Source organism: Tenrec ecaudatus, chromosome 6 (genome assembly GCF_050624435.1).
Source record: "Tenrec ecaudatus isolate mTenEca1 chromosome 6, mTenEca1.hap1, whole genome shotgun sequence".
Taxonomy (NCBI): Eukaryota; Metazoa; Chordata; class Mammalia; order Afrosoricida; family Tenrecidae; genus Tenrec; species Tenrec ecaudatus.
In genome coordinates, this window is record NC_134535.1 from 143,157,641 (window position 1) to 143,180,932 (window position 23,292).

Below are 23,292 nucleotides of genomic sequence, written 5' to 3' on the forward strand. Positions count from 1 at the left end.
TCCCGCACCTGGAGGGAGGGGCTGGCGCGGCGGCTCTGGGCCTCGGTGACTAAGGCCGGTTCTCTGAGGTGTTTCTCCTCCGTCGGGACCGGGCTGCGGAGGCGGCAGCGTTCCTGAAGTCTCAGCGGGCGCCGGCCCTTTGCAGCGATCGGTGGCACCGACCACAAAGAGGCGCGGCTCGCGGCAAATCCGATACTTACAGGTGGCCTTCCTGCGTCTGGGCGCGCTCTCGTCTCCCCCTGCTAGCTGCCTGAAACTCCCGTGGCTCGTTGTCGGGGACCCTTCCTGGCGCCCGATCTTTCCATCGCTTCCTTCCCTGCCGCGGGCTCCTGGAGCGGCATCGGGGCGGTGGCACCAGAGCCAGTTGACTCTGTCCTCGCCAGACTCAGTTGTAGTTTGTTAGTGGGTGTGTGTTAAATCCAATTTTCCTTTCCTTTCCGTAACAGCGGCCGTCGTGCTCTATACCTGGTCCGTTAGCCAATTCTCTGGCTATAGACAAGGACCTTTCTTTAAGCGGTTATCCTATGCCCCTTTCACCTCATTTCCTTTGATTTCCTGTTCCCCACAAACCTCACCTCCCTCAATAAATCTATTAATTAAAGGTCTCCCTCTGTCTCTTGTCTCCAAAAGACCTTACAGAAACCCTGCTGAAACCGGTCCCTTTGGGTGACCCTGCTTGCATTTGAAACACGTTTGTATTTGAATCACAACAACACACAAGCCATTGAAGACAGAAGACAAACTGACCAAAAAGTGGTGGGTGGAGGACGTTTCCCAGCTGGGCATTTCCCCAAGAGACACTGCAGCTGCAAGGACCAAAGAGACACACCTGACAGCATCTGATGCCATCTGTTCTGCTTCATCACGTCTCTCCTGGCACCATATGACTTGCCATGAACTTCTCCCAACCACCCAAGTGGAAGAAGAGGCCCAAACCTTGTAGAATCAAGAGCCACAAGTCAAGAGACTTGAGGAGCCAGTGTCATCCTCAGACACTCATTTCAGGCTCTGCTCCCCAAGCTACACTACCCAGACTCAAGCCTTCTTTCCCTTGATGCAGACTCAGGTGAGCATCAAGATGGGGAATTCCTGAAAATGCCACAGTCCTCTTCTGCTCCTCTTCTCCTCCCCCTCTGTCTCCATCCCCTCGCTGCTAAAGATTTATCATCCCCTAATCTGTGGGTTCTGTATTACTCCTTTGCTGAAACCTTTCTATTTGCCTAGGTGTCTTATTTTCAGCAAGTTCCAATTACCTAATTGTCCTTCCCTGACTGTTTCCTTTAAAACATTTAATGTGTTGAGGTCCCTCCCTTTGATTTCTGTTATTGAGTGATTTTTTGTTTGTTTTTTTTTATCTGGTTTGGATGTTAGACATTGTCAAATGCCTTTCTGCATCTCTTTATATGATCATCTGGTTCTTATTCTTTGTCCTGTTTATGTGGTTGGTTACATTCATAGTTTAATGTTGAAACACCCTTGCATCCCTGGTAATAATCCCACTCAGTCAAGGTGAAATATGAACTCAAAGGCAGGGATAGGTGATCTCTAACTCAATCTATCCCAATTGCCACAAATCTGAAGATAAACTATTAGGATGTATGATCTAATCACCTTCCTAAAGCAATTAGAGCTATATAATCATCACATTTGTTGTTAACATACCAGTATAGTATGTGCTCTTTTAGAGCGTATTATATAATTTATAATTTTACCCCATATTCTCTGTAGTTATTAAATTTTGCTTTAAAGTTTCTTATGCAAATCTATAGTTTTTCAATTTTGTTCTTTACTGTTCATTCATATTGCAGGTATATATTTAAAAACCATGATTGTATTTGTTTTCAACAAAAATTGTGGAATGATTATTACTTTACTGCTTATTAAAAAACCTAACATTTCAGTACTTATTGTACGCAGAGTCAGTGTATGAGGGAGGTTGTTGTTAGGTGTCATTAAGTGAATTCCAAATCACAGTGACCCTATGTACCACAGGGAGAAACAATGACCTGTCCTAAGCCATCCTCATAATTATTCTCTTTCATCCCATTGTTTCAACCTTGTCAATCTCAAAAGTGTTCCTTTTGTTTGCTGCCCCTCTACCAAGCACCATAGTCAAAGTAATGTATCTAATGTATTTGCTGCTGGTTTACAAGTACACAAACACTCTAAGGTTTTATTTATATGGAATAAGAGAATCCATTTAAAAGAACAATAAAGTCCGAGCTGTCATGTGAATTAAGACTCATAAAACCACAGATAGCAGAGTAAAAACTCCTTAGGCTTTTGTTTTTTGCATTTTACAGAACCTAATGTTTCATCTTTATCACAGCAGGTAGTGTTCTTATAAACAATAGCCCAAAACTAGACAGGTGATGTGGTGCTTTTTCAGTCTCAGACATGGATAAGCACCACATGGAAGTTTAACAGTGAATGTGAGTATCCAAGAGATGAAGAAAATATTCAGTTTATTTTGTATAAAATTAAAATTGGGTTGATAGGGTAGAAGTAGATTGTTAATTGTTTTATGGGGCCCTGTTCACAATTGTGAGACTGCTTGTAAGAGAATGATATCCTGACTCACTACCAACATGACTGAGGCATCACCTTTTATGATGTGGACATTCAGTGTCACATAGGTAGGTGGTGCCTTTAGCTCAGTCAGTGCTGTGTATGTGGTATGTGACTCTGATCATACATCTGATAATAATCTGAACCGTTTGTCAGGATAAGAATCTGGTTTGGGGTTTTTTTTCCCACTAAGATCTAGACATTATATTATTTCCAATTCATCTGAACCCCTTCCTGTATGGTCAGTGTTATGAAGAACAAACTTTCAAATATATTGGTGGAAATTTAGGCACCAGGAACTGCTGTTTATGATTTTATATTAATCTCTTCCACATCAATTAAAATACACATTTTCCTGATTGTCTATACTTAATGAAGTCTTAATCTCCTGACTCATTTTTCACTTAGGTGTTTCTGGATCATACCCATTGCTATGCTCCTCCCATTCCGGGTCACAATAAGACAGGGGCAGAAATGGTGGTGTCCTAGCTGGAACTGCGGCTCATAGCGAGGTTCCTACTTACTGTGCACCAGGTGGGGGTCGAGTTTGGGGTGACCCTGGAGCACACAGCGGACTGGCTGGGGTACAAGCACCCGTCTCTCGGCCTGTGCATCGCCACTCCGTGGTAGGTCTGGGAGGGTGTCCCAGAGGCTGGTCCCGTCACACATTTTGGGATTGGGTGGGTTTCATGGTGAAAATCCCTGTTGGTGAAAGGGCTTTGGGAGTCGGTGTTCCAGGGTTCATCGCTTTGCAGGTCTCTCCTAACTCCCCTCCATTCTTTCCTTTCCACACAGCAGTGCCTCCTCCCTGAGACTCCCTGCACCTCTTCAGCTCAAAGGTGAGCCCCCTGGGACTGTTGCTTCTCTCACTACAAAGAAGTGAATGCTGTTCAGGAAGCAAGTGGCTGCAGCTGGTGCACAAAATGTTAGGGCTTTCTCCTTAGGTTTGCCCAGTCCTGCCACAATGTGGTAACTTCCCCTGGGAGCCGAGCCCACAGTCCAGCTCTAGAAACTCCTGGGCTCATTCTTGCCAGCCTGTAGGGTGGCTGTAGGGAGTGCGCTCAGCCTTGAGGATGTTGAAGTGATATTCCAGCACAACCACCTGCATTGAAACGTGATTGGCTTTTCCAGGTGGCTGGGGAAAGTCCCTCCAGGACTGGGGGCCTCCAGGAGATGGCCCAGTTTGGTGACTCTCAGTCAACAGTCTAGTAGGTTGCAAGTAAAAGGGGAAAGAGACTGTCCCAGCTGTTGAAAGGTGGGGTTCAGTGAGCAGGAACCCCACCAAAGAGAGTCCCACTCTATCTTTGGGAAAGCTTATATGTCTCCATAGAAGGGCAAGACCCCTCAAACTCGGAACATTCCTCCCTCCCCACATATACTCCTCAACAATTTTGCCTGTTGTGTTTTTAATTTTTCAAAAACCCTGTTATTTTAATAGGAGAAAGAAGCTGGAGGAAAGCTTTCTTCGTGGAGGACTGACAGCTGGAGGGAAGGCTTCATGAAGAGGGACAGGAGAAAATTGCCATCAGTAATTAATTGCCTTTCATGCAGAGAAAGTATGCAGTAAAAGACATCCAGGTAGTTGAAGTGGATCCATTATTTCTGCAAATTTTTTAGTGTCAGGGAGTGTGGGTGCTGCTCTGGCTTATTGCCCAGAGGGAAATTTCTCTGTGTTGCCTTTGAAGTTTCTATAGCTTTCTTAGTTTTACACTCCCTGTCAGTACCATAACAGCTGCCTTGATCAGCACCCTTTGCTAGAGGACTTTCTTCATGAGCCTCTCTCTATAGGTAATAAATGGCTTTGTTTGCAGGATTTGGGTCTAGACTATCCCTCAAAAGACTCCATAAAGAAAATGTTTTCATAGGAACTTGTTCAGGACCATTTTCTTCATAATACTTTAAAAAATCCTCTCCTACTTTCTGCCAAGTGTCCAAATCCAAGGTTCCATGTTCAGGAAACCAAGGAGAGCACTCCTGGATAAAAGAGAGAAAACTTGCCAAAGTCTATGGGTCACCCAGCCCTCCTCTTTTTTCGGGTGTGTAGGATGATGTCAATAAATAACTCTTTCACGAGATTTCGAGTTTCCTATTATTACTCACCCTTTCGTACTTAGCCTTCTCTCTGCTAAGGGGTCTGCAGCACCCAATCGATGAGCGCCTAGCCTGACCGATATCTATTTAAATATCAGGAGGTTCTTACCTGAGGGTCCCTGTTCGGGCGCCACCTGTCCCAGTCCAGCTGCAGCAAGGTCCAGGGGTCCCTCAAGGTGAGTCACGGTGTCGGCGAGTGGAGACAGAAACCACATGACTCAAAGGTTGCAGGTGACTGTTCCAATTTTATTCATGCAACGCTTCAACTTATATATTCTTTTTCTTGGCCTAAAGCTTATGGCCTGAGGTCATACATCAGGAAATTCTCAGGCCACAAAACCGTAACAAGTTACATATCTTTACTCTTGATTAGATACACATCATGATTCTTGGTTAAAAATGAGTGCATCTTGAAACTAAACTGTCTCAACCACAAGGGTAATAGAACTGAGCACACTTTTTCCAACTAGGGCGCATTGTTCTAACTATGAAATCAATAAAGCATTGATGCATTTCATACACTAAAAATTACTTGACAGGCTTTGGCTGTTCTTTCTGTTCCTTCTTAAGCTGTTCCTCCAGGGCTTTCATTTCTTCTTTCTTTTCCACTAAGTTCCCATAAATTAAACTCCCAAAAGTCTTTCTGTACCAAGGTATGAGTTGCCTCACAATAGGTAGCTTTGCTTCAGTGGACTTCAAACACCACGGGGGCCCTCCTCTTGCTAACCTTTCCATAAAACTTAAACTACTAAAAGAAACGTGTACATCTTCTTTGTTAATCATTCTTAACCCATTTTCATTATAAGTCCCTATGTAAGGTAAATCAGGGTCAGGAACTCTATTTCTCTTTGGGTTATTTCTTGGGGGGGGATACCATATTCTATCCCCTATGCAGTAACCAATATAAGGAGGGGGAAAAACCATGGGAAGAGGATGATAAACTTTTTTAGGGTCTTGCACAAAAGCTTCTAAACGAGCCTCTTGGATTTCCATGTGTTTTGGTTGCAATAGCTCAGCCTGCTCAAGATCTAACAAATTCCTTAAGGTGGGTTTCTGGCTTCCAGTTTCTAGTTTTATTATACAATTCACTTTGCACGCAATCAGGACATGGATCTTTCAGAGCCATAGGAAGGGAGTAACCTCAACTTCTGGGGACTATTCCTTAGTTGACATCAGTTGTTTCCTAAAAGGGGAAGTGATCAAAATGATCAGGAACCAGAGAGCAACTGCAATTATCAACAATGATATTAGGCCAATAATTCCAAAGGGTTCACGGAGGAGACTTCCTTGGTGGAGCCTTCTTTGAATGCTCCTCCTCCATGCGCTGACTTTGTCAATGCCTGTGGTTGAAAGTGGTCCTGGCAGGACAAATTCTTCTCAGCCACCTTTGGACAGTATTGCCTTAACTGTAATTACAAGGTCCTCTTGGACCTGCCATACTTCATCACATGCTTACTAATGGGTCCCTCCTAGTTCGGCTACCATTGGCTCGACCTCTGAAGCCCTAGTCAGGGAAGGTGCTAGGTTGACCCAAGAAGCAGTCATATCAAGAGCGAGAGAAAGGGAGAGGGAGAGAGAAGCAGGCAGGCAGGGTTGAGAAGAAACAGTGAGATATTGGCCTGTCTTCTGACCTGTTGATCTGGTATTGTTAGCACCTTTAGCTATATAGTTCAGAATGAACCCCTAGGCTGGGGATTTGCCAGCTTCCAGAAATGCATCAGCCATTTCCTTGCCATCCCTGCAACTTGGAGCTGCTTGTGTTACCTGATTTGAGAGCTTCCTCCACACCATGAGCCAACAGCCTGCTGTGTGACCTTTCAATTTGCCTCCTCAGGCCCTGCAACCTATTATCTGACCAGATTCAACAACTTCACCTTGTGAGGCAGTGGGCTGACCTGATGATCTGGTTCATCATCCTTTGCAAACATATTAATGAGGACAACCCCCCAGAATAATCCCTGGCCTTTGGATTTGGGACTCACGAGTTTCCACATCCTGAAGACTTATTTTAAAACATTTTTCCCTGAAGATTTATTTACTTAATGGTTATTTAGTTTTTGTTAGATGGTCCAGAGCATATAATGAAACATCTTGAACCTATACCTCATAGGGACTGGTCTGCTGGTCCTGTACAATGAACTGTAATATTCATGGGTCAAGAGCACTACCAATGGAGAGAACGACCAGGGCAGAAGGGCCACAGTGACAGAGTCAATGGTGACAGGTCTAGAAAGGGCTTTTCAGCCAAGATCGTGGGAGCAGGTGGGCAAGATCAAGAGGTAGATATCCCCAAGGAGCTTAGAGGAGCCTATAGAGATGGAACTATGAAATTAGCCTACCTTCAGTGGGCAAAATGTCTGAGAGGGACAGAGAGAACAGGCCTGCCCTGAAGAAGAGCAAATTTACCTACATGGTTCTTTCATCTGAACCCCAATGTGTAGCCTATTGATTCTGATACCACATTATATTCTGTTACTGAATGAAACATGTACCTGTGACTATGGACTGTAATTTGTACATGGTCACTGCAAAAAATTAATGAGTTGACAAGTGCTCCCTCAATGCAAGAACACTTTGTTCTATTAAATTGGCATTTGATGATGTTCATCTTTCCGACGTGATCGCTGAAGAGAAATGGGTGCATTAGCAAATGTGGTGAAGAAAGCTGATGGTGCCTGGCTATCAAAAGATACAGTGTCTGGGGTCTTAAAGGCTTGAAGGTAAACAAGCGGCCATCTAGGTCAGAAGCAACAAAGCCCACATGGAAGAAGCACACCAGCCTGTATGATCACTAGATGTAGAAGGGATCAGGTATCAGGCATCAAAGAACAAAAAAATCATAGCATTATGAATGAGGGGTAGTGCAGAGTGGGAACCCAATGCCCAACTGTAGGCTCCTGGACATCCCCTTACAGAAGGGTTGCAGGGAGGAGACGAGCCAGTTAGAGTGCAGTGTAGCAACAATGGAACATACAACTTCCCTCTAGTTCTTAAATGCTTCCTCCACCCCACAATCATGACCCCAAGTCTACCTTACAAATCTGGTTATACTAGAAGATGTACACTGGTACAGATAGGAACTGGAAACACAGGGAATCCAGGACAGATGAACCCTTCAGGACCAGTCATTGAGAGTGGCAATATGAGGAGGGTGGAGGGAAGGTGGCTTAGAAAGGGGAACTGACTACAAGGATCTACATATAACCCCCTACCTTGGGGACAGACAACATAAAAGTGAGTGAAGGAGACGTCGAACAGTGTAAGACATGACAAAATAATAAGTTATAAATTATTTATAAATAAGAAAGGGTTCGTGAGGGAGGAGGAGCTGGGAGGAAGGGGAAATGAGCTGATGCCTAGGGCTCAAGTAGAAAGCAAATGTATTGATAATGATGAGGGCAACAGATGTACAAATGTGCTTGACACAATGGATATAGGTATGGATTGTGATGAGAGCTGGACAAGCCCCCAGTAAAATGATTTTTAAAAATTAATGAGCTGAGTAGGAGAGGACTGTGGGAAAGATAAGTGGTGTCATAACTGGAAAAGTACTGGAGGGTACAGGTCTGTTTAAGCTCTGCCTCATAGGAACCAGGGCTGGGAATTGCTGGATGTTTCTCTGAAGCAACTCTACAGAGATGTGAGGGTGGAGACCTTCACAAACCTACCTATTGTAGGCTTGACTTCATTATTTCAAATTATTTCCTTATCTGCCAAATACACATAGTTGTTGCCCCAGTCACTGGGCTAATGAATAGACATACTTGAATGAATAAAATAATGAAGTTAATTTGCTCTCTGGAAAAATTATATCCTAGGTTTCCGATGATAGCAAATTTCTATGTATTACAGTCTGCTGATACTCTGTCAGTTTGTCACGCTGCCAAAACTTGCATATTGTTCCTCTGGAAGGTACCCTACATTTGATCATAGCCAAAAGGCTGAGAAGCGATATCGGGAAGGTACCCTACATGTATTTCAAATACTAGCAGGCTTACACACGGTGAGCTGTTGCCTGTGGAACTTCAAACTAAGCAGATTGTAATAAGGAAAATGCGTACCACTTCTGGAATATAAGCCACTGACACACATGAATCATAATGGAGTATTACCTGATGTAGTGCCAGAAGAAGAATACCTATGGTTAAAAGATATTCGAAGCCGCAGAATGGTGGTATCAAACTGCTGATGGAGTTGGCAGCACAATCAATGTGTAGTACCTCTGCCACCAGTGCTCCTTAGTATGTTGATTAAACATTTGAGGGGGTGGGTGGGAAAGGTGATTTCCTTTGCAAATAATTCACACCTGCCTATTTGCGGAGATCTTGAAAAGTAAGGCATTGAATCAATTTCAGGGAACCTTTCATTGGGATTTATTTTGCCGTCATGGGCACCATGTTGGTGTAGAACATTCATTCAGGCCCACTGTGTCAAGGAAGCACTGACCAACACTTTGTGGAAGAAATTGCATTTGTTAAATTAGTTAGAACAATTTCATTTGACTAAGAAGACAGTTATGCACAAATGCTTGTCCATGTTTGTTACTTTTAGGCATAACAACAGCCCCTATGTTCATGAAGAAAAAAACCCTCCTTTTCATCTTTAATGTTACATCTGTCTTGTGCCCACCTTTTTAACTTGATATTCTAATTATAAGCTATATATGTTACTGTTTCTGATCATTTTTTTTAATAGGAACATATTTAAACTCAGAATTGCTTGTCTTCAAAGCCATGCCCGAGAGAAGAGTAGGCATTTCAGGGTCTGGCTGAATTTTTTTTTCTTTCTTTCTTTTTTTTTTCAACAATTTATTGGGGCTCATACAATTCTTATCACAGTTCATACATATACATACATCAATTGTATAAAGCACATCTGTACAGTCTTTGCCCTAATCATTTTTTTCTCCTCTTTTCTTTTTTTACATTTTATTAGGGACTCATACAACTCTTGTCACAATCCATACATATACATACATCGATTGTATAAAGCACATCCATACATTCCCTGCCCCAATCGTTATCAAGGCATTTGCTCTCCACTTAAGCCCCTTGCATCAGGTCCTTTTTTTTTCCCCTCCCTCCCCAGTTTCTGATCATTTTAAATCACTTTCCAGTTGCGCTTTGACATCGCAAAAACATTGAGAGAACAAAACGTGGCAATGTATTTCTTGTCTCAGAGCTACCTCGTGTCCATGCTTAATGCTTTTCATTTTTATTCCATATTGTGAACTTCAACTTAAATAATTTGTTCTACTTCTCAAATGTCAATGATTAAGAACACCTACTCACTGATGATGTAAATGGTAAGATTCTTGAAAAATGATCAAAGTTCCTCCATATTACAAAAAAATCTGTGATTTTCATGGTCATAAAAAGCATGATAACAACAAAAACCCATTTTTGAGGTGAGTGTAATTTACTTGAGGTTTACCAATGCTCCAGCAGAATAGAGTTTGAAGGGCATATTATGTTATATAAGTACACATGTGTGTTGTGTTTGTGTGTGTGTACATGTAGAAGGAAAGAGACTGAACTGGGTTTTCATCCATTTGAAATCATAGTGACAATTTAGTACAGACTGGAATACTGCACAGGACTTTTGGAGGATGTTAACCTCTATGGAAGTAGATAACCTCATCTTATTCCTGAAGAATAGCTTTATTTTTTTCAACAGCACCATCACTTAGCAGGCCAACATGTAATTCACTTGGCGCAGTGGTTCTGTATGGCATGCTAAGCACAAGGTTAGCAGTTCTAAAACACCTACCATTTCATGGGAGATAAATGACACCTTCTACACTTTTAAAGAGTTATAGTCTCAGAAAACTACAGAGGCATTTTTACATGGATCTATAGGGTCGACATGAGTCAGAATTGAGTCAATCAAAGGGAATTTTGAGACATACAGACCATGAAAAAAATAGAATTTTCACAAACATTTGGATGCCCAACTCATTTATTTGTAGGTGAATGTAAATGGAAGTTTGTTTGTAATGGAAATGTAGACAGAGGAATATAATCCTGGCGGGACATGGTATTAAGCATTAGGTTGCTAAATGTTGGGAGAGTGGTTCTAACATAGCTACAAATTATGAGAAATATGACACTATTTTATAAAAATAATATTTATATTCTATTTTATAGGATCACTATGAATATAATGAATCCATATCCGTGGATATTTATGTCTATATATTTCGATGTAATATATAAATATGTATAATACATAATATATATATTTAGGTACATATCCTCCTATATATGTATTAACTAAACAAATTTATGGCTCAAAAATGCCATTCAATTAATTCAAACTGTCAGCATTTACCTTAATTGTAGATTACAAACATTTTGTTGTATATCTATATGTGTGTGTGTATTTGTAATATGTTTTGACAGCATAACATTATATATTTTTAATATATGTGAATTATATTTTGAATATTGGGGAAAATATTTCTCTATACACAGTTATATAATTGCTCCATATTTTATTAACCCATATACAGTTATATTTGTATCACACTCATTTTTAAATTTGTGATTTATCAGACAATTAAGGTGGTAAAGTGTATGTTTAGTATCTATGGTAATGTAATGGTAGGGAAAAAAATTTTTTTTAATCTTGCAATTTTATTTGCATATAAAGGCCACTAGATATAGAATATCACAATAAATTTAAAGAAACACTGCTTTCCTACATGTCATGGACAAGATAACATAAAATAGAATAAAGCTCAACAGCATTTACAATGGGAAACCAGAAATGACTATTAGCGACGATGTCTTGTGCTAGCGGAGATTGCATTGACACACAGTGCAAAATGGGGCCGGGGCGGGAGAGGAAGCAAGAAGACAATTCAGGGGATTTAAATATAAAGGACAACTAAGCCTTACTTTAGTTAGCTTCCATTGCATCCATTCAAGTCTGTCTATACACGCTCGCAACTGCACCTAGATGGAACTCAAGCTCTTTAAGACCTTGAGCTCTGAGTAAACACGTCAGCTCCTTCGGGCCTCAGACGTGCCGCAGTCCAGCATCCCTGTGCAGCTGACCGTCCTTGGCAAGATTAAACTACTAACTTAGGCATCATCCACAAAAATACTCATATATATATATATAAACCCATATTGAAAAGGAGTCTGCACGTTCATTTCTTCTTCTTCTTACTTGTGTGAAATACTTGCTCTCGACAGATTCCATTTCATATTTTTAAAGCTAAAATAATTTAAAAGGAAACAAACAAACAATGGGACCTTGTGTAATGCCACGCTGGCTCTCACTAGCTAAGCCGCCCTGAGAGGCGGTTCCTTCCCATGACACAGCTTCTAGAAGATATTTGTTAATGACATCCTGGGAAAGACATGAAGAAACTACTACTGATGAGATCTCTAGTCAAATTTCAATATTCCCTGCATTACAAAGGCCGGGATACTCATAGTCCATGGAATATTTTCAGTATAGCACACCAGGAAAGAATCTTTCTTCACTAGACCATAACAAGCAATTTCACACTCAGTTCACTGCTGACCAAGGTAGGAAATATCCAGAAAATCAATTTGCACACACCAGTAGAATTTCTAACAGGAAACAGATTCTATGACTAAAGAATGTGGATCAGATTGGAGACCCAAAGCCCATCTGTATGCAACTGGACATCCCCTTAGAGAAGGGTTGTGGGGAGGAGATGAGCCAGTCAGGTGCAGTGTAGCAACAATGAAACATACAACTTTCCTCTAGTTCTTTAACGCTTCCTCCCCCTCCCCGCTCCATTATCATGATTCCACTTCTACTTTACAAATCCGGCTAGACCAGAGGATGTACACTGGTACAGATAGGAACTGGAAACACAGGGAATCCGGGACATATGAACCCTTCAGGACCAGTGATGAGAATGGCGATACCAGGAGGGTGGAGAGAAGGTGGGGTAGAAAGGGGGGACAGATTGCAAGGATCTACATATAACCTCCTCCTTGGGGATGGACAACAGAAAAGTGGGTAAAGGGAGACGACAGACAGTGTAAGATATGACAAAATAGTAATAATTTATAAATTATCAAGGGCTCATGAGGGGGAGGGAGAGGGGGTGGCAGGGAGGGAGGGGGGAAATGAGGAGCTGATGATATTAAGGGCTCAAGTAGAAAGCAAATGTTTTGAGAATGATGATCGCAACAAATGTACAAATGTGCTTGACACAATGGATTGTATGCATTGTGATAAGAGTTGTATGAGCCCCCAGTAAAATGATTTAAGAAAAAAAGAATGCGGAAAAATCTTTAGAGAGCCTTCAATATTCACAGATGATTTGGGAGTCTCTAATGGAGCTAAGTCTTATGAATGTAAGGAATGTGAGAGAATTTTTCTCAATCTGCTAGCCTCAATTGACATGAGAATTCACGGTGGAGAGAGACCTTATGAATATAAAGAATGTGAGAAAACTTTTGCTCAATCGTCAATCCTCAATCAACATAAGAGACTTCACAGTGGAGAGAGACCTTAAGTATGTAAAGAATGTGAAAAAGTTTCACTGCATCTGCTAGCCTCAATCAACATATGAGAATTCACAGTGGAGAGAAGTCATAAAATTTAAGGTATTTAAGATAACTTTTCTTCAATCCTCACCCACCATATTAGGATGCCCAGTGGAGAGACAACTTACTTATAAATATAAGGAATGTGGGAAATAATTTACTCACTCCTCACAGCTCACCTAACATATGTAAACTCACAGTGGAGGGAAGACTTAAGAATTTAAGGAATGTTGTGATGGGTTTAGTAAATCCTCAGACTTCTCTATTCATATGAGATCCACTATGCAGAGAAATCTAAAGAATTATGAGAAGCTGTATCACTCTTAATAGTGTACTATATTTGATGACTTCTATACACACCATGTACATTTTATAAATTATTTTCTATTTATATAGAAATATTAGTTTACTACCTCATAAATATATAGGGATTTTGAAATATTTTATACACTATTTTCTAACATTTTAAAATAAAGATGTTAACAATCCTGTATCACCTTTTTCTGAAAATATATTGTTTATATTCATAAACCCTTAAGAGGAATATGGTTGTTATATGGTATGTTGATTTATAACATAAGAATGTGTCAACTTGATTTTAAGGGGCTGTGGCATTCTGTGATCCCATTAGCAACATTTCAACATGATTTGTGTAGAAATAACAGATATTCCTTTGTGGAGAAACCAAAAGACTTATGCTGTCAGTGGTACCAGGAGAGAGTGAGTATTAAGGAGGTGAATCAATGCACAGGGAAACCCATCGATACTGAAGTGATGAAATTGTCTGTGGCAGTATTAACTAGAACAAACCCAGCGTGCTAATGACACTGGCAGCCAGATCTTAAACCAGGGCACAGAAGGGTTTTCTTTCAGGAAGTAAATATTTTTAATATTGCATGTAAAAATGTGATTATGACTCCTAGAATCTACAGTTCCTGATGTTCTGACCAATCCCTCATGTCGGTAGCTGGTATAAAAACAGATTTGGGCATGTGTATCTAAGCCAGGGGTTACATAGTAATCAGCCATGTTTATGTCACTTTCTTACCTAGTCTGAAGTAACTTTTAACTTCTTGGCACCAGGGTAAATCCTCAAGTGGCCATATGGCAGTGACATTGTCCAATGTGGATAATTAGGGTTAAAGTTTTCCGGTTCAAAATACAGGTCTGAATATACAGGAGTCTTGACTCTTGTTCCAAGATCCTGGTTTTATTTTGTTTTCAGTTTGTTAGGTCTCATTCTTCCCCCAAATTTGGTATGTATCATCACTTCCACTTAGTTCTTGGGGATTTGCGTTATCTCTGTAAATGAGGAGGGTGTCTTTTCATCTACTGGAGTCTATCAACACTAAACCTTCCAAATATTGGGTTCCCCTCCACTGAAGGTCAAATCACTTATCCTTTGGGAATCTTTATTTTGCCATTCAACAATGCTCTGGTGAACACTGGGTTTACGTTTTGGATATGAGTGTAAGTTATTGACATTTGGTATTTTTTTTCTCATTCAAAAATATCAGGTCGAGAAATTTATGTGTATTAGGGTGCAAGGCTTTGTGGGCCTGCAACCTGAGAACAGTGATGCAGAGGTCCAAAGGGTTCTTTCATCATTTTCTGTAGGAGATTTTTATTATGTCCAAATTGGACGTTGTCTTTGTCTCTTTAGAGAGGGCTTCTGGGATCTGGAAGACTCTGATCCCACATAGATCTTCCAAGTGGGCCATTGCCAGTATCCTTTTGTTTGTTGTGACATCTTAAAATCAAAACATTTGTGAAGTTTGGTCTAATTGAGTCAGAATTGTGACCAGAGAATCTAACACAACACCTAGTGTTTTGGTTTTAATTCCCATGACATTACAGGCTAGGGTCTCCTTACCTAGGGAAGTCCTGGAAGAATAAGAAGGAGAAGGAGAAGAAGAAAAAGAGATTCCAAACAATTGCTAATAGACTGATGTGTTTATTTTTCCAGAAGCTCTTAATATAGTCACTGTGTATTGCAAAAACCATAATTTATGTAGTCTCACATTTGCAATTTTTACATGAGTTAAGGATTACAATTTAATAATAATTTGCTATTTTGTTTAAAAACTATTATTTTAAAAAACTTTGCTTAAAAACTAATGAGTCCTGTATTATGGGTTTGTTGTAGTAATTACACAAACCATTCAAATAACGGTTTGATGTATTTTCAAAAAATCAAACCAAGAGAGTCAATCTACAAGAAACCAAAACAGAGTTACACAAATAGAACATTATCAAATGCATTCTATAAATTCAGTGCAATTCCTGTCCAATTCTCAGCACAGGTTTTCAAAGAAATAGAAAGGTAAATTCCAAACTCTATATGGAAAAGAAAAGATCTCCAGCTTAACAGCTTAAGAAAAGGAGACTTTCACAGATTCCAAAACCTATTATACAACTACAGTAATTAAAGCAGCTTGCTACTGGTACAGTGATAAGATATGTAGACCAATGGATTAGAACAGAGAATCCAGAAATATACCCAAAGACCTCTCCTCATGTGATCATTGGTGAAGGGAAAACCACATTAAGTAGGGAAGAGAAATCTTAATAAATGGCACTGGAATAATTTATCTCCAATTACAAAAGAATGGACTATGGCCAATACCTCACATCATGAACAAAAGTGAACTCAAGCTGGATTAAAGAGCTAAAAAATATCAGCCCTAGAACTATAAGGATCATTAGTGAAAAAATAAGGACAAATTTCAAGGAATCTCATAATCACTACTAAACGAAATTTAAAACACTCAAAATGTTGTTGCTATGTGTGCTATTGAGTGTGTTCTGACTCCGCCACTCTGTGCCCAACATATGGTGCTTCTGCCCCAGCCTCACAATTATCCCTATGTTTCATCCCATTGACCCAGCCGCTCTGCAAACCCAGATTCCTTAGGGAAGGCCCTCCTCATGTGAACTGGCCCTCTACTTTACAAATCATCATGTCCACCTCCAGGGACCACATGTCCAAAGTATATAACACCAGGCCTTTCCACCCTTCTTTCAAAGGAGAGTTTAGTTGCAGTAACCTAGGAACTCCATTTTGTTCTGAACTCCACTTTCTTTAAACTGCTTTTAACCCCTGCTAGGAGTTAAACCTCTTTCTCCTCCTCCCTCTTCCAGCTCTCCAGACAAGACCTTGATTTTCCAAGATGTCTCCGAACCCTGCGTGCCCAATTATCAAGGAATATACATTATTTGTAAGACCTTGAATTACCTGCAGCTGTGCTGCCCCCCCAATCCCATAACCCTGCCAATATGATAAGAATGTAACTGCTAGACTATTCCTCCCCTTAAGCTTTCAACTATAAAGATCATGGAAATTTTAAAAATTGGGATTGAGATGTTTCCAGGTGCTAACCTACTCTCGATACAGCAGTTTAATAAAGGCTTTATTAATAAAATAGTGTGGTTGATCTTGCCCATTTCCATCATTTGTAGGCCCCAGCGAGATCCCACTTATCAGAGACCGGCCACCCGCTACCGAGTTTACCAGACTCAGAGAGTTCCCAAGGTGGGGTCAGGGGTGGTGCCCCCTGATGATGTTCTAAGGTCCCAGTCAACCTTCTTGTCTCAGATGAGATCGGAGGGACTGTTGCTGTGACTTCCTCATAAGTCTTTCCTCGTGTGCATGCCCTTTTTAAAGTGTCTGTTTTGACCTCATCCAGTACCTAGGGAATGCAATTCTGACAAAGTTTCCCTTCGACAAACATTCACATACTTGGTCACCAAGTGAACCTTGTCCTGGTATCTGGTAATGTCTGTTATATTTTTTCCTCTTTATCGGGAGGAATTAACAGTTTAAAATCTGGAAAAGTGGGTAAATGTGTGTTTGTACTTGGTTTTGTACTAATAGGGTTTAAAATCAGCTCAAATGACTACTCTCTGGAGTTCCTGTTTCATCCTTTGCCTTCCAATCAGTAGTCCTATCATTCTCTGTTTATCTCTCCGGCTAATAATTACTGCCCCTAAACAGTGAACTACTCTCCAAAGGGTCTCTCGGTCTGTTTTCTGCTTTCTGAGTCACACTGTTTCTGGCTGTTCGGTGTCTCTGACTTTCTGTTTCTCGGAACGTGCTTTCTGCTGCTCCAAACACTCTTTCAGTGCTGAGCAGTCCTTTTCTGTAGCACAGTGTGCCTGGCAGTGGCCATAGCCCAACCTTTTCTCTGCGGTCCTTTTTTGGCACAGGGTGTTCTCTGTAGCACCCACAGTTTTACCTGTAAGCTGAGGTCCCTTTGTGGCATGGGGAGTTTTCTGTGGTGGTTCATAGCCCACCCTGTTTCTGAAGTTTCTTAGTGGTGCCCCAAAGACCCCATTTTCCACATGTCTGCTTCCCTTGGCTCCTCCCACCACCTCTCTGGCAGCAGCCCCACTCCTCTTCCTTGTATAAAGCAGAGTGTGTTCACAGATGCTGCCTGCCTGCTCTGTCCTAGACCATGTGCATGCTCTTATGCCTGTCTCTTTAGCCCATTTTATGTCTTTCCTTCACTCTCTGTTAGAGGATTCGAAATGGCACACAAGCCCACCATTTCATTCAAAATGAGATTTTCATCTTTTTGGTAGGAACCTCTTTTGCATGGGACGCTTCTTGAATTTTCATTGGCCCAATCTGATTTCTATTTGTTGTGCCTCTTCCTTTAGCTAGAATTATGGGAAACTCCCTTTCTACTCTAAACACTGCCCTATAGTGTCTAATTAAAATTTTCTTAAAAGCCTATACTACTGATTATGGAATAAATTTTTCCTCCAGTCCCTTACATTTGTTATGTGAAACTCAGTGGCCAGCCTTCAATGTTGGCTGGCTTCCATAGCGGCTGCAGTATGGGCAATCTGGGACATCCTGATCAATTCCATTCTAGACATCAATAGCTTATACTAATGGAGGCCCTTCCAAAAAGTCTGAGTGCTGCTGTCCAAAATCTGCCATCATCTCCCCAAAAGAAAACTGTCAAAAAGCTACCATCTGGAGAGCAGGGCCAGATGGCCGCCAGATAGGGAGCTCACCGCAGAGTTCCGAGGAGATCAGTAAGTGGGGAGAGTTGGGGACTGAGTAGGGGTACCAAGTCTATCTGTCGATTCCCAAGACGATTTAGAGCACTTCTCTGAAACAGAAGCGGTCTCTACCCTATCACCAGAGCTCCCTGTGGTCTCTGTGAGGTGCTCCAGGCACCACAGTGCAGCCAGGTGCACCGCAGAGGCTGTGACCGGCCTCAGCACTCTGAACAGAATCACCAGCTAGTACCCCCCCACCCTGCCTCAGGGTGCCCGGGGTCGTGTGGGTGCTCCAGCCTGCGTACCCCCTCCCCTGTAGATTCGTGCCCCATATGGGTGCCCCTCACAGACCAGTGACCAGACCCTCTGGCCTTCTCCGGAGGCACGCACCCAGTGCTACAGCACAACCAGGCAGACAGCAGAGGTTGTTGCCCAGACTCAGCGCTCCTCGCAGTCCCTCTGGTCAGCCCACCCCGAGACTTGTGCCCCATCTGGGTGCCCCTAGATGGGCCACACCCTTCCCCTACTCCTCCCGGGCTGCCACCCTGCCTTTGTGCTCTGGGCAAACTGCCAACCAGACCTGCCAGCACACTCAGAGGTCTCAACCCAAAGGTACTCGCCCCTTCTCTGCGCTCCTAGCTTCGCAGACCAGCCAGTCAGCCGCCTCCCTGGGCCTCCTCCCCCAATCCCCACAAACACACACGCTCAGGCACACACACACGCTCGCTTGCAGAGGACCCCCTCCTGCCATACTGCTCCAGGTCTGCTAGGCAGTGGACACAAGTATGGCAGAAGTTTCTGGAGCTTTGGCATAAGGACCCAAGCCTTTGGGGCTTGCTCACTCCATTCTCCCTTCTCCCTGCTCACTCAGACCCACCCTTTGTGCTTCAAGGAGTAGATCTGCATGCTAGTGGAGGCCCCTCTCACACCCACCTACCTGAGGGAAGTGCCCCTAGCCAGAAACAGACCACCCAATCCCCAACCCATCCCCTAAATATGCTCCCCTGTACTGGGGCTAACATTTTTTATCACACCACAGCATGAACACCTGCAAACAGCCCTTAAGGAGACCTGAAGGTGACTGGAGCACAAACCATAAGCCAAGGTGAGAGGGAATCCCTAGTAGGAGAAAGGTGAAACACAACCTTGGTTAAAGGCAGCTGGCTGAAACACCAACACCAACCTCCCAAAGAGAGAGCCCAGGGCTCTGAGACACCTGGGAAAATGGCACCTAGTTCCAATAAATCGACCAAAATACAGCAAGCTGCTTCCACAGTTTCAACAAGAAAAGAGAAACAAAATCCAATGCCAGAGGACCACCTGGACCTAACGGCAGTCATTGAAAAGGTAGAGGTTGACCTCCCATAGAAAGAAATCTTCAGAATACTGCTTGGAACCTTACAGGACATGAGGAAGCATTACAGAAAAAGGATTTAATAATAGAGGAAACAAAGGCCATGCACCAAAGGGGCACGATAACAAAAACTAATAGCAAATTCACAGGCTTCGCCCACAGAATGGAGGAGGCAGAGAATCACACCAGTGACCTAGAGGATTCGCAAGCAGAAATTCATAAACGTGAGAAAAAGTCTAACAAGTCCATCAGAGAGGCTGAAGAAAACCTCGGAGCTGTGTCTGACGCTATGAGAAAGAGCAACATCAGAATTATCGGCCTGCCGGAGGAATGCACATCAAGGAAGCCAACATCCAAAACAGTGATGGAATGCTTGGAGAAAAACTTCCTTAACTTAATGAACTAACACCAGGCAACTATCCAGGAGGCCAAAAGAATGCCAGGTAGACTGAATCCGAAGAAGTCACAAAGACATATAGTTGTTAAACTATCCAACTAGGAGGAAAGGAGAAAATGATGAGAGCAACTAGGGAAAACTGTCAACCACATATAAAGGCAAGTACATAAGAATTTGCTCAGACCTATCAGCAGACACGATGATGAAGAGGAGGCCGTGGAGCAGCATAATCCGAAAATTGCAGGCTCAATGATGAAAAGAAGGCAAGAATGAACCACAAACACACATATGCACAACCCATGGAAAAGAAATAGAGGTAGGAAAACACCCAACACACGAGGGATAAAATGGCATCACAGGGTCCACAGATAGATGCAATAATAGTTTGAACTCAGGCCTTAAGAGACAGTGACTAGTTGACTGGCTTGGAAAATACACCCCCTCGATCTGCTACCTACAGGAGACACATCTCAACATTGCAGACAAAAATAGGCTGAGAATCAAAGCGTGGAGAAAAATATACCAGACAACAATTCAAAAAAAAGCAGGGGTTGCAATCCTAATCTCAGATAAAATTGTCCTCAAAGTGCAAACCATAAAAAGAGATAAGGATGGACACTATATAATGCTCAAGAGAACATTACATAAAGAACCACTAAGTATTCTTAACATTTACTCGCCGAACAAGCATCCAGCAGAATATCTCAAGCAAACACTCAAAAAGATGAAAAAAGAAATCCATCCTCAACAATTATAGTAGGTGAGTTCAATACACTGCTCTCTGAAAAAGATAGATCACTTGGAAAGAAACTCAACAAGGAGGCTAAAGATCTAAACACTACAATTATATAATTTGACCTGATAGATATCTACAGAGTTCTCCACTCAAATAAAAAAGAATTCAAATTCTTTTCAAGCCTGAAATCGGGAAATATCTAGAAAACAAGGAGGATGAAAACACAACATACCAAAACTTATGGGACACAGCAAAGGCAGTCCTCAGAGGAAGTCTCACAGCATTACATGCACACATAAAGGAGGAGGAGAGGCTTATGACTGATACACTCGCACAAAATTTACAGCAACTAGAGCGGAGTCAGCAAGAACATCCAACTAACAGCAAAAGGAAAGAAATCATTGGATCTGAGATTCAGGAGAGGGAAAATAAGAAAACTATGGAAAAATCAATGCTGCTAAAAGTTATTTCTTCAAATGGATAAATCGAATTGACAAAACTTCGTGAATTTGACCAAAGAAAAGAAGGAACACATTTCAATAGCAAGGATGAGGGATGAAAGAGGGAATATTACAGTGGACCATAGTGAAATCAAAAGGATTATTACACAGTACTATGAAGGACTGTACCCCAATGAATTAAAAAACTTGGAGGACATGGGTAAATTCTTGGAATAACAATTCCTCCCTAGATTATGTCTAATGGCCATCAAGAACCTCAACAGACCCACATCAATAGAAGAAATAGACAAAGTTATCAAAGAATTACCAACCAAAAACTCACCGGGACTAGGTGGATATACAGGAGAATTCTATCAAGCATTCAGGGAAGAACTGACACCAACCCTACACAAACTCTTCCAGAACATAGAAAAGATGGCACTCCCACATTCCTTCTGTGAAGCTAGGCTAACTCTGATACCTAAACTGGGCAAGGATCCCACGAAAACTGAGAACTACAGACCAATTTCCTGAATGAATTTCAATGCAAAACTCCTTAACAAAATACTAGCCAACAGAATGTATTAAAGAAATAATTCACCATGACCAAGTGGGATTCATACCAGGCATGCAGGATGGTTCAACATACAAAAGACCATTAGTATTATTCGTCACATTGAAATGAAAAAGTATAAGAACCACATGATAATATCAATAGATGTGGAAAAAGCATTAGACAACATCCAACACCAATTCATGTTTAAGACAATCAAGAAGATAGGAATGGAAGGGAAATTCCTCAATATAACACAAGCTATATATGAAAAACCAACAGCCAATGAGGTAGTCAATAGAGAAAAGATGAGATCAATTCTTCTGAAAAAAGGGGACTAGACAAGGATGCCCCTTGTCCCCACTCCTATTTAACATCGTACTGGAGGTCCTAGTTAACAAAATAAGGCAAAGAAAGGACATCAAAGTATTCATCTGGGGAAGGAAGAAGTGAAACTATCATTATTCACAGATGATGTGATTTTATACATGGAAAATCCTAAAAGTTCCATGAGAGGAGTACTGGAAGCAATAGAGGAATATGACAGAGTAGCAGGTTACAAGATCAACAAATAGAAATCTATCGCACTACTGTACACATCGGACAAGGCCACAGAAAAGGGAATCAAAAAGGAGGTACCCTTCACAATAGCCAAAGACAAATTGAAATATCTAGGGATATACTTAAACTTAAAAAAAAAATAACTGTATGAGGAAAACTACAAAACTTTATTAAAAGAAACAAATGGTGACCTCAACAAATGGAAGGATATCCCATGCTCATGGATCAGTAGACTCAATATTTTAAATATGTCAATTCTACCCAAGACACTGTATAAGTTCAATGCTATCCAGATCCAAATTCAAGCATCTTTCTTCAAAGAGTTGGAAAAACAGATTACCAACTTCATATGGAGAGGGAAGAAACCGAGAATTAGCAGAGAACTCCTCAAGAAGGACAAAGTTGAAGGGCTTGCTTTACCTGAATTTAGCACCTACTATACAGCCACAGTGGTCAAAAGAGCATGGTACTGTTATAATGATAGATATTCAGACCAATGGAAAAGGATGAAAACCCAGAAATAAAATCATCAGCTCATAGGCAACTGATCTTTGATAAGGGGCCCAAAATATCAAATGGGAAGTGGATGCCCTCTTCAATTTGTGATGCTGGAAATTATGGATGCATAGGTGCAGAAAAATGAAGCAATAACCTTACCTCACTCCATACACAAGAATAAACTCAAGGTGGATCACAGACTTTGAGGTAAAACCCCAAACTATTAGGGCCATCAATGAGGGAATTGGGACAAACCTGAGAACCTTGGGACAGGGATGACATAGGCTATCGGAAATCATGAAGGACACCAACACAGAGGAGGCACAAATTGACCAGTGGGACATACTAAAGATAAAACACCTATTACATCAAAAGAATTCACCAAGAGAGTAATAAAAGAGACTACGGACTGGGAAAACATCTTTAGCAATGACACATCAGACAAAGCCCTTATTACTAAAATCTACAATACAATGCTAAACTACAAGGAAAAAAACCCCAACAATTTTCCACTCAGGAGGTGGGCAAAGAACCTGAGCAGAATTTTCTC

The 23,292-nt window shown here is 41.5% G+C and overlaps 1 long non-coding RNA gene across 1 annotated transcript; it reads left to right on the top strand.

The window, feature by feature from the left end:
• The first annotated feature begins 4 nt into the window (after nt 1-4).
• Nucleotides 5-4,643, top strand: LOC142450419 (uncharacterized). Its single transcript, XR_012784938.1, has 5 exons — nt 5-202; nt 631-1,066; nt 2,977-3,194; nt 3,364-3,407; nt 4,007-4,643. It is a non-coding gene; the product is annotated as an uncharacterized LOC142450419 (long non-coding RNA).
• Nucleotides 4,644-23,292: the final 18,649 nt, after the last annotated feature.